The sequence below is a fragment of the Macaca fascicularis genome, chromosome 5 (genome assembly GCF_037993035.2).
Source record: "Macaca fascicularis isolate 582-1 chromosome 5, T2T-MFA8v1.1".
NCBI classification, from domain to species: domain Eukaryota; kingdom Metazoa; phylum Chordata; class Mammalia; order Primates; family Cercopithecidae; genus Macaca; species Macaca fascicularis.
The window spans coordinates 68,565,762-68,578,999 of NC_088379.1; positions in this window are offsets into that span (position 1 = coordinate 68,565,762).

A 13,238-nucleotide genomic window follows, 5' to 3' on the forward strand; every position below is an offset into this window, starting at 1 on the left:
TTGGGCAAGTTATATAAAATTTTGAGAATCTGTTTTCTAATTTTCATTATGGAGATAATAAACCTACCACATGTGGTTGTTGTAAGGATTAAATGATTTAATACTTACTAAGTACTTAGAATAATGCCTTATATATAATGAGTAGGTAACATGTATTAGTTTTTCCCACCATTATTCTAAACTGCAATTCTTCAAGTTATTTTAAATCTATTGTTAATATTTTTAAAGATTGAAGTGAATTTTAAAATTGTTTTTGTTTAAAGGTTTTTCTTTTAATTTGAACGAAATAAAATCTGTAAGTTTTAAATATATTCTAAGAAGTATTTTATTTTTGGAGCTGTTTAATATATTAAAGTTCTCTAAATATTTGGATTTTGTGAAAGGCCATTTTGTCCTAGAAATAAAAAATGATTAATGTGGAAAAATCAGTACTACTCTAAAAATCATGATTCTCTAGGTAATGATCAAAGACTAGTCCTCCACGCAGGCCACTGCTTTTTACAGTGTTGGTGCCCATTGTAGCCAGCTTTCAAAAATGTAAGTAAATCATTAAGCGAAGTACTTCACTATTATTATTTGAGAAGTCCCATCCCAGGAGTTGGGGTTTAATATTCACACTGTCTGATATATGAAAGCTTTAAGAAATGAAGGGCCAGGCTTAGATGGAACCTGACAGTAAATACTGTTCCTGTCAGTCAGGCCCAAGCAGCCAGTGGTACTTGGGTGATTTTTATATAATTAAGTTTCATGCTTAGCATAGGAGATGGATTTAATCCGCCCATGATTCACATTATATGACAAATGATCACAAGTTGGCATACTGCACACAAAATGGCTCTTCTCATTCTTAACATCATTGTTTATATGGCATAAAGTAATAGATAATTCGTAACAAATATCTTCCATTCATCATCTCATATCTTTCTAGATTCTCCTTGTTTTCAAACTAAATATCTCTACATATTCTAAGACAAGTGACTTCGAGCTGTGAAAATTTCCCATGGGGGCTAAATAACAAACTAACACTAGTTTGGGTAAAGGTTTCCTAATTAGCTGATCAAGGCTGTCAGGCCATGAGAGGAAGCAAACCACCATGAGGTTCTCTAACACTTTACACATTCCTCACTCATCATCCTTCCCTCCTCCCTGCTAATTCTCTCTGATTAGTTTAGAAGCCTTGAAATCAGTTTAGCTTTTGTAAGGAAGCTTTTGTAAGTTGCGGTCTTTCTTTCCTAAATATGTTTGTTGTCAGCAAGCCAAAAGTACATTTACAATCATCTGTAAGCTTCATCTGAGGGAGATCGAGGTTTATAATAAGGAGGCTATTTGCATATAAATTATGCGTAGAATATAAGGAGGGGAGGCTAAGAAATGCTATTATTTAAAAAGAAAATAGAGGTCAATCTGTGATGTAAAACCATTTTTTAAAGTTTAGTGGGATTTGATGGTTTGTATTTCTTGCAGCATTACCAGCTGAAAGTTCAGAGTGGGAGCGGGGAGATTTTGGCAATCTGCAGAACTCCCAGTCAAGAGTTTGTATGACATTTAATTGGAAATCAACATTCTTCTAGAGTGTATAATAAGGGATCTCTGAGATATTATCAAAAAGTTATTTGCCTGTTCTGAATAATAGAACAAATTCAAAATATTATAGTGCTACCAAATGTATCTGGAAACTTACAAACAATTAAAAATAATAAAACTAGTACTAACATAAAAATATTCCATTAACTTAAAACAAGTATTCTATTTATTACTATACCAACAACGTAACATAATGATATGCACGAGGACAAAATAATTTGAGTATAAATTTGGCTTTAAGTAATCAGCAATAGGTTAATTCTAAGGTCATGTTTGAAATGAACTATCAACTGATATTTTTAAATTATTTTGATAAAGAAATGGAGCTGAAAAGACAAAACATTCTACCATATAGTGAGCGGTCAAAATTCCTAGAAATAAAACCGTGTAATTTCTACGAGACTTTAGTCATGATGAACTTGAGCAGTCCTTTAGTCTTCCTGTCCTCATGTTACAAACCACGAGAAACCTATGACTTGATTACTGCAGGTCTTAGCTGTTTATGAAAAGGACCAACTGAGTAATTTGTTTCTAATGAAGAAAATAAAGAAAGAGGAAATGAAGACATTTTCAGGGTATAAAGACACCTTGCTAATGAGATAACACATTGGCTAAATTAAAAACCTCAACTGGCCTAATGACATTTAGATTTGTTCTTCGTTCATTTTCCTATGTTCTCTCTTCACTCATCTCTCTAATCTTTCACTGACTTTTACATGTTCAAACCAGTGTGATGAACAGATATTTTATTTGGTATAATGATGAGACTTCATATGAGATGTATTGGATGCAAAGTACTGAGAGTGATCAAGCTACAAAGATTTAGGGGTTTTTTTGATGTAAAAGATACCTTTTCCTTTTTTTTTTTTTGAGACGGAGTCTTGCTCTGTCACCAGGCTGGAGTGCAGTGAAGCGATCTCAGCCTCACTGCAACCTCCATCTCCCAGGTTCAAGTGATTCTCCTGCCTCAGCCTCCCAAGTAGTTGGGACTATAGACGTGCACCACCACACCCATCTAATTTTTGTATTTTTAATAGAGATGTGATTTCACCATGTTGACCAAGATGGCCTCGATCTTTTGATCTCCTGATCCACCCGCCTTGGCCTCCCAAAGTGCTGGAATTACAGGCATGAGCTACCGCACCAGGCCCAAAAGAGAACTTTTGAAAATAAATATCTGGCTTAGAAAGCTATTTCTTGAGGGTCCAATTCTTGTGAACATCTTTCATTCCACACCTACAGCCTCATTGTCTCCAAAAGAAATAACAATGTAAGTTTCTCACTTTTCATTTTAGTTCATAAGAACTGGATAAGAGAAATCATCCAGTGTGAGTCAAATATTGAGTGCAGTTTTGTGGTTGTGAATTTAATTAGGGTAGATCAACAGGAAAGAAGATGATTTGGATAATTTTGAGATTGACTTGTGAAAAAGAATCACTTATGTCAATTGCATTAGTGACTGTGGAATTTGTGAACTTCACACCACTTCTTTCATTTGAAAAGAGATTATTTTAATAATGTGTGAGTGTTTGAGCATAAAAATGATTCACAGATTAATGAGTTACAACAAATTACACACTATTATTAACTTTAATAGGCCCTCAAATTTCCTCAGTATAAATTTTTTATTTTTATTTATTTACTTATTTGTTATTTATTTATTATTATTATTATTTTTAGATGGAGTCTTGCTCTGTCGTCAGGCTGGAGTGCAGTGGCATGATTTAGGCTCACTGCAACCTCCGCCTCCCAGGTTCAAGCCATTCCCCTGCCTCAGCCTCCCAAGTAGCTGGGACTACAGGCGTGCGCCACCATGCCCAGCTAATTTTTTGTATTTTAGTGGAGATGGGGTTTCACCATGTTGGCCAGGATGATCTCCATCTCCTGACCTCGCGATCTGCCGACCTCAGCCTCCCAAAGTGCTGGGATCACAGGCCTGAGCCACCGTGCCTGGCCTCCTCAGTATAATTTAACTCTCTTTGAGGTGCTCATCCACTGTTCAATGTCCTTTTTTTTTAACTTTTATTTTAAGTTCAAGGGTGCAAGTTCAAGTTTGTTGCATAGGTAAATGTGACAGGAGGTTTTGTTGTACAGATTATTTCATCACTAGGTATTAAGCCTAGTACCCATTAGTTATTTTTCCTGATCCTCTCCCTCCTTCTACCTTCCACCCTTTGAAAGGCCCCAGTGTGTTACTCCCCTCTATGTGTCCATGTGTTCTCATCAGTTAGCCACTACTTATAAGTGAGAACATGCGGCATTTGGTTTTCTGTTTGTGTCATTTTGCTAAGAATAATGGCTCCATCCATGTCCCTGCAAGAAACATGATTTTTTTTTTTTTTTTTTTAATGCGCACGTACGCTCATTGCAGCATGATTCACAATAAGTAAAGACATGGAATCAACCTGAATGTCCATCAATGATAGACTGGATAAAGAAAATGTGGTGCATAAACACCATGGAACACTGTTCAAGTAGTTTTCCTGATAGTACCACCTCACTTAAATCCATACAGCACTGTTTAATATGTATTGTGTGCAAGGCCCTGAGCTAGATGATGCAATAACTCAAGATGATAAAAGGTAAGAAAACATGTAATGTTAAGACATTTACCTAAGGCTAATCTATCCTATTTATTAATATTATGGCATAGGAGGCCTTTAATTATCTAATTCTTGCCTAATTTGGAAACCCTTTTTTCTTCCCAACAAACTCTACACTACATTATAACCAAATACAGTGGAATTATTTTTAAAATGTACCTCCTCTTTACCTGTATGCCATATTAACTAAGGTTCTTCATTCCCTCTGTAATTCTTTCTAACAGAATCTACAATTATGTGAATTATTTCACTTACAAACCAATTCTTAGGTCCCATTCTGGTTAGCTTGATCCTTGTCAAAAGTATATAATTTTTGTTTTCAAATTTTTATGCAGCTGTGTCTTATTGCTATTTCAATTTAATTAACTATTGAGTAAATGAATGAAACATTTGTGAGAAAAGACCTTATTTCCATTAAAACTAAATGAAATGTTTCAGAAAAATGATAAATGTGAGTTATTTAAGTGAAATGGACAACTATAAAAGACAGGAGAAATTTCAAGCTTATGATTATCTTTACTTTCCAGCTCCATTCAAAAGAAAAACAAAATTGAGGAACATAGATTATGAAGTGTGGGTATAATTTATGACAAAAATTAAATAAATTTTTAACTTGTAGACACCATACTCAAAGTCCTGAATAAACATGTGCATATATTTGAAATTAAAATGAAATGTTTAATTTATGACTGATTTGTTTTCCCTTTTATTATTTCTCACAATAATGGATTGTTAATATTAACTAAAAAACAGGAGATCCAATGGCTTAAGCTAACAGGTGCCTTATGCTCTCATATCTTGATGTCTTTACATAGCCATTCTGTTGGCTTGTTGACTTGAAAAACATCAATTTTTCTCTTTCCTTGACACTTCATTTACTACTTGTCCATTGTCCTTCCTTGCCTTTTCTACCCTATGCCTGGCTAATTCCTGCATAATTTTGGAGAGCTATCTAAGACATGATATTTGTGTTAACTTGTTAACACAAGTTTGTGTGTGTGTCTGTGTATTCTATGCACAGAAAATTATACTCAGGTGTTTATTTTGATGTAAAATTAAATTTTATTCTATTAATTTATATTATTAAACTCAAAACTCCATATTTTAATTAAATGCTTATTTATACCTTATAAATATTACTCTGCTATTTATAAAACTGGCAAATAGTAACACTTATTTTAAGTGGTCTATTGATTAATACTCATTCTAAAAACTTAGATAAATTTGCTAAAATTTTAAACTACATTTACATACGAACACATCTGGTTTTCTTATTAAGTACTCTAATAAATCTTCTCAAGTACTTAAATAATACTTGTGAATCTAACAAATTAAACTTATAAATATTTTTACTATTAAGTTCATTTAAGTGCTCTAGTAAAGTATATAATCTGACTAAAATTTCAATTTATAATAATAATTACCTATAACAAATGGCATAAAATATTTTGGGAAGAGCTGTTACTCAATTAAGCTAAATTCTCTCAAGTATAATAAATGTTAATAATACCAAATATGCATAGAATATTCCTTAATATAAAAACAGTCGTTATGTATGTAATCAATTTTGTTATTTCTGTACAGAATTTTAAATCTTTCTGTGGGTAACATACTCAAAACCACCAAGAAACAATTATAGAGTCCTCTGGTATAGAGTCCTCTGATTCCCCCAGTTTGTTCACATTCTAGTCTCTGGAACCTGTGAATATTTATCCTCCATGGCAACAGAGATTTTTCAGATGTGATTAAGGGTATGGGCCTTGAAATGTTCTGGTTTGACCCAATCTAATCACATAAATATTTAGAAGGAAGAAGCTTTCCTGGCTGGGTCAGAGAGACATATAACAAGAGAAGAAGGATTCAAAAGATATGACAGGAGAAGGACTCAATCCACTTTTTCTGACTTTAAAAATAGGAGGATGGCACAAACCAAAAACAGTGGGTTTCTAAAAGCTGGGAATGTCCCTCAGCTGAGACCCAGTTTTATAATCACAGAAACAAAATTTTGACAACAACCTGAATACACATGGAAATGGATTCTCCCTGAAACTCACCAGAAAAAAAATGGAGCCCTGCCAATGTTTGATTTGAGCTTCATGAGGCCTGTGTGGTACTACTGACCTGTAGAACTGTAAAATATTATTAATAATTTTCTCTTGTATAAACCACTCAATTAGTAATAATATGTTACAGAAGCAATATAAAATTAATACAAGTCTCATAAAAGTTCTGAAGATAGCACCTCAAATGATTTGTGCTGCATACTTGCCAGAAATTTAAGGCAGGCTATAAAAACTAAGGAACAAATCTCTGGTGCAGATTTTGAACGCGTTAACTGCCATGATGAAATGTCTTCTACCATGTCTACAACCATAAGTGATTTCAAGTCAAAAAAGAGTAGTCTTATAGTCGATACTTCCATAATTCATTTTACAGTCTAACCCTCAAACCTCCTGTTGCTATACATCTTGATGGAACTCAACTGATATATTTGTTACTCTAGTATATAATACATTATTTTAACATTCTTGTCATAAATTTTATATATTTTTAAATGATGACTGATTAGATTCTGTATATCTCCAGAAAATATGGTGTCACAATATGTAAAATTTTTGTAACGACAGTCAGGAAGCTTTCTGTGATTGACACTCTCCTCCTTCTCACATGCTACCACATAACTGCTCTTGGCCCCTCATATGTAATTCCAGAGAAAACAATCTGCTCTATACTTCTGCCATAACACTTATACTCCATGTCTTAGTCCATTTGTGCTGCTATGACAAAATACCTTAAAGCAGGTAATTTATAAAGAACAGAAATTGATTTCTCACAGTTCTGGAGGCTGAAAGTCTAAGACCCAGGGACCGGCAGGTTTGGTATCTGCTGAGGGCCCTGTCTCTGCTTTCAAGATGGTACCTTGCCTACATATCCTCTGGAAGAGACTAATGTTGTGTCCTTACTCACATGGTGAAAAGGATGAAAGAGCAAAAAGGCCTAACTAGTTCTCCCTTAGCTCATTTATAAGGCACTAATCCCATCTATGAGGGCAGAGCCCTCATGGCCTAATTTCTTTCTAAAGGCCCCACCTCTTAATATTATTGCATTAGGGCTTAAATTTTAACATGAATTTTGGAGACAACACAAGCATTCAAAAAATAGCATCCCAAGTGGACTACATTTAGTAAGATTTATATTATTTAAAATGGTAAATCTAACAGAAGTAATTTGTATTTTCAGAAAAAAAGGTTTTAAAATTTTGTCTTTTTGTTGTTTTCAATCACTTTTTTATTAATTTTTTAATGAGATATGATATGCATACAGTGAAGTTCATCCCTTTTGGATTGCTGTACAGTAGCAAGAACAGTGAAGGATCTGAGGAATTTAAGTTTTACCTGACTTGCAAGCTTACAAGCTAGCTTGCCACAATTTCATGTGTGCTAGCAGAAGAGACTCCTGGATCAGAAACAAAGAATGGTATTACTCACAGCAGTAGTATTTGCTCCGGTTTGCTGAGCCACAATCCCCACAACACAATGCAAAGAGGGCCAGATGGTACTTGCATGTGCAGTGGTGGGGTGGGGTGGGGGGGCATTATGAGAGAAAAATCCCTTATTTAAAGAACTTGAATATTTTATAATGGCAGTAAGCCTTTTCCCAGAAGGACACCTTACCTTTATTATGCTGGACGGTAAATCAACCTGCTTTCTATTCTAAAGGGATAAACTATTTCTCCTTTATAAAATATTTTGTTCTACAAATATTCCTGAAAAGTTTTTCAGGAAAAAAAAAAAAAAGCCACTGCCTCTGTCTATAAGACATTCAGAAACATAAAAGACCCATGGATAAATTTAAATTGTCTCTTAACAACAAACCCACCTTGTTGCTGTACCATCTTGACTTCCAGTGACTTTTCCCATCAGTACACTATTCCACTGACCACTCTGATTAATCTGAAAACAGAAGCTGGGACCAAATTTGTTCAGTTTGTCCATTCAGTGTTTAGTCAAGACTATTATCAACAAGATTCCTGCCATATTGATTTCATATGTACCTTAGGGTCCAGAATCCAACCTAGTGAACAAACCCAGAAACCATCAGTATCTACCCTAAAAAGCCAAGCAGCTTTCTACTTAGGTTTATTAATTATATTATGATCTTTCTACTTAGCAGAAGGCATCACTCCTGGTGCAGCAAGATGCCCTAGCAATTTTCTAGCCACTGTCTTGGTTTGCAAGGAGGAAGTTAGAGCAAACCTATCATTCATGACACCTTTGCCCAGAGAATAGTGGATGACCTGAATACCTCCAAGAGCCAGGGTTGTATCATTGATTACTTTGCTAAAGCCAGTAACAAATTTCATATGAACTTTCTAATTAAATTACTTCCTTCTTTGAGATAACTTTATGTAAGAAACAAAATTTATGAATCATTTATTTTCTGGGAAGCTTTCTCAAGTGCATTCATTTTCTCTGGCTGCTTTATTTTGTCACTTAAAACAACAAAAAATGTATTATCTTACAGTTCCTAAAAGCAAAAGTCCAAAGTCAATTTGTTGGTCGAAAAATGCTTCCTCCACATGTTCCAGGGAATAATCTGTTTCTTGCCTCTTCTGGCTTTTGAAAGTCCCAGTTTTTCCTTGGCTTGCAGTGGACTCACTGCTATCTCTGTCTCTGTGGTCACATTACCTTCTCCTTTCTGTCTGTCAAATGTTTTTCTACCTCTCTTTTATAGGAACCCTTGTCATTAATCACTTAGGGTCCACACAGATAATACAAATCATATCTTTATCTCAAGCATCTGCCAAGACTCTTTTTATCAGCAAATAATATGGCATTCAAAGGCTCTGAGTATCAGAATATGGATATATATTTGGGGAGGGGGTTTATCATTCAGCCAAGTACACCAAGTAACCAAGCATAGCCTCACTTTTTAGCTATCTAAGCATTTATTTGAAGGCTACATAATCTACTGTCGTGTTTCCTTAAACAATTAAAAGTCTTTCACTATCCCCCTACCACCCCTTAGGTGCAATTACCATGTTTCTGGGAGGGAAGCAGCTTAATTTTATGGCTTCCCATAAGTATAGCCGCAGGGATGTATATGGTGTCCCTAAAGGGAAAGTTAATTATGTTGGAGATCTACAGAGTATACGTACATCACTCAGGAAGTACTAGTTGATGGCACAGTGAACATGGCCTCTCTTCGGCTGGTAAACCTTAGAGTTTCCAATTAAGTTAGAATAATTACATTTAGGGCTTGATTTAAAAAAGAAAAAAAAAAGAAAAAAAAAACTGCCTGAAGGCCATCAATTTAACCTGTGTTATCCAGACACTCACTGGACAACATTTGTCTATCCTTGGAATGACCGAGTGACTGCCGTGGTAATGCAATTGGGGTAGATACTCAGAGAGTCCAACAGTTATTTTACATGGAGATGTAAGAAATAGGATCATGGTCTGCTGTTTCTAATAGATGTCTAAGATCAGGTAGAATATCTATGAAATCATGGTCAGAGACTGGCAAGGAATGACATTCAGCAGTTATTTACAATTTAATTCACTTGCAACAGTTTAGGATAGTCAAACCAGGATACATTCTTTGAGGGAGCTTCTGGAGTAGTTCTGAAAGAAAAAAAGATCATTAATATTTTTCCCTCCTCATATCTCCAGTGATCTAAGATATTTTCTCTCCAGGTACTCTGGCTGTTGTTTTCCAAAAAATTGGTGCCTCTATTTCCAAGAGTTGTAACTTTGCCTTTTGTTGTTGTTGTTGTTGAATAATCTTCTACTCATACCTACACCTTTTGTCCAGTCGGATCAGGTAGAAAAGAGACAGGGCATTTTGATAAAATGTACAGAAACCCATTACATTACCTGATTTGACCCATATGAACCTCCTTAGGAGGACTCAGTGAACAGTGAACTTAACCAAGTATTCTTTATCTTTATGATTCAAAATATGTTAGTCCAACATGAGAGTACAAGTGAATGAATCAGAAATGACTCTAAACCACTCACCACCCTGAGACAGCATGGTACACAAATCAGGCGAGCCTAGTTTGCCATTAAGGAAAGAAAAAAGTCATTGTGCCCAGGGATGGTTAGAGAATAAACTTATTTTCAAATTGGCTTATGTAATTTCCCACTCCTTTCATATAGATCATTATCTAGAATAAAAAAGGAAGATTCTACTAATAGAAAAGTTTTAGAAGTATTAATTCATTATTAAGTAAAAATCTCTTTTGAAATTTTTCTCAGTACTTATTTCATAAGTTTATTAACTTCTCTCCAAATCAAATGTGTTATTGTGAATTATTTGAAACAAAGTTTCAAGTTGAAATAAAAGCAATAGATTTTATCCAAAAATAACAATAATTTATTCATTATATAAATAGATTACTTTCAACTTTTCCAAGGCATTTTCTTCATAATCCCTTTGATCATCCTAAGAAAAATAGAGGAGGCATTATATAGCTATTTTTTGATCTCTAAAAATCAGATAACTTGATAGTAATTGAATAAAATAAGATAAAAATCCAAGAATTTCATCTTTCTCATCAATGTTTTTGTACCCGCATTGAATACATTCCTTACATTAGTGCTTCTTATCCATAAATGTTTCTGCAATTTATCTGAGGATCTTGACAAAAATGCAGATCTTGATTTTCCAGTGGGGCTTAAGGTATTGAATCTATGAAAAGCTCCCTGGAGATGTTGATGCTACTGGACTCTGTATCACACTTTGACAGGCAAGGTAGCATATCAAACTGCATTTGCTATTTTTGGCTTTCAGTTGAAGTCACGTTTTGTCCATGTATTGGTCAGGGGTCTCTAGAGAGATGGAATTAATAATAGATAGATAGATAGATAGATAGATAGATAGATAGATACATACATACATACATACATATATATACATACATACATACATATATACATACATACATATACACATACATACATATATAAATGAGAGGGAATTTACTAGAGGGATTGGCTCACCTGATTATGGTTGTTGAGAAGGCCTGCAACAGATTTCCTGCAAGGTGGAGGCTGTGAGATGCTGGTAGTGTAGCTCAGTCCAAGTCCAAAGTCCTCAGAACAAAGGAAATTGAAGATGTAACTCTCAGTACAAAGCCAAAGGTGTGAACATCCAGGAGAGACTTTGTACTTGTGTAAGTCTTAGAATATAAAGGTAAGGCCGGGCGCGGTGGTTCACTCCTGTAATCCCAGCACTTTTGGAGGCCAAGGCGGGCAGATCATGAAGTCAGGAGTTCAAGACCAGCCTGGCCAACATGGTGAAACCCTGTCTCTACTAAAAATACAAAAATTAGCTAGGCATGGTGGCAGGCACCTGTAATCCCAACTACTCAGGGGGCTGAGCCAGGACAATCATTCAAATCGGGGAGACGGAGGTTGCAGTGAGCCAAGATCACTCCATTGCACTCCAGTCTGGGTGACAGGGCGAGACTCTGTCTCTAAATAAACAAATAAGTAAATAAGTAAATAAACAAACAAATAAATAAATAAATAGGCCATGGAGTCTGGAGTTGTTGCCCAAGGACAGCTGAAAGAGTGCATCTCAGTTCCAACAGACAGACAAGTTTGTTTTTGTTCTCCAGACCTCCAGCAGGTTGGATAGTGCCCACCCACATTAAAAGTGGATCTTCTCCACTTACTCCTAAATTAACCATCACCATTCATATTCATCACCATTTAGGAATTCTCAGGGAAATCAATTATTACAATTTGTTCTGCCTTTTCCTCAGTAGTTCATATTTTTCACATCTTACATGATCAGAAATGAAGCAGCAGTTACTAATATGGTTATTCTGTAATTATAACCACATTTTCAGTTGGTAGTATACCTTACCTCTAACATTTTATAATCAAGTAAAATTATTAATATTGTAAAATGCAATCAACACTTCAACAGCATAAGTTTGAACTGCGTGGGTCCAATTATACATAAGTTTTCTTTTGCCTTTGCCACACCTGAGACAGAAAAACCAACCCTTCTTCTTCTTCCTCCTTCTCCACAGCCTACTCAACGTGATGAGAGCAAGGGTGGCCCATTTCCACTTAATGAATAGTAAATATGTTTTTGATTCCTTGTGAGTTTCTTAATAATGTTTTCTTTTCTCTAGCTTACTTTATTGTTAGAATACAGTAGGTGTTAATTGAATCTTTGTGATATGGGTGAGGTTTCCAGTCAGCAGTGGGCTTCTACTATTTAATTTTTTAAGCAGTCAAAGGTTGTGCACAGATTTTCAGCTTCATGAAAGTCAGTACCCACAATGCCTGCATTGCTCAAGGGTCAACTGTATATTGAAAATAAGAAGACCAGAAAATAATGCATCTTCTTAATCTTTGCTTTCTTTCATACTCAACCGCATGTTTTTCATGGCAATGTTAGCTCTTCTGGAACAGCCACTGCAAAGACGCCAGCTGCAGGGGAGGAGGTGCAGCCAGGGTTACATACTCCTCAGGGCAGCGGGACTGAGAACAGGCAGGAGCCCTTCCCCTTACAGAGCCGGCACAGTGGGAGCCCTGTGGTCCTGGGCTCAGCTACAACTGCCCAGCTGTGGCTTCAGACTCTAGAATCTCTGTACTCTTAGGGGTCCAGGAAGCTCCTTGCCCCTACAGGCTTGAAAGTTCCTGCTCCCTCTGTCTGATCTCTCCCCACTCCTGGCGCCCATTCTGGTGTGGATCAAAGTTGTGGCAAAGTCTGGGTGCTGTTGCAACCAGACTGGGTGTGTGTGCGCACGCTCAGGGTGGCACTGAAATGCCAGCCTTCTGCCACATCAGACCCCTCTGGACTTTGGGCACTGACGAACATGGGATGGAGGCTGAGGAGGGGCTGAAGACGGCTTGGCACAGGCCTGCAGAAGACACCGCTTGGTAAGAACAGCCTGGTCACTGTGGACTGCATGTTGATGGCGAAAGGCAGACAGTTTCCTGAGCAGAAAGTTGTGGGTCCCTCGTGAAGCCCCACCTTCAAGGCAGGGACGGCCTGAAGCCTGGGGGCCGGGCTGTCAGTTCCAGGTGG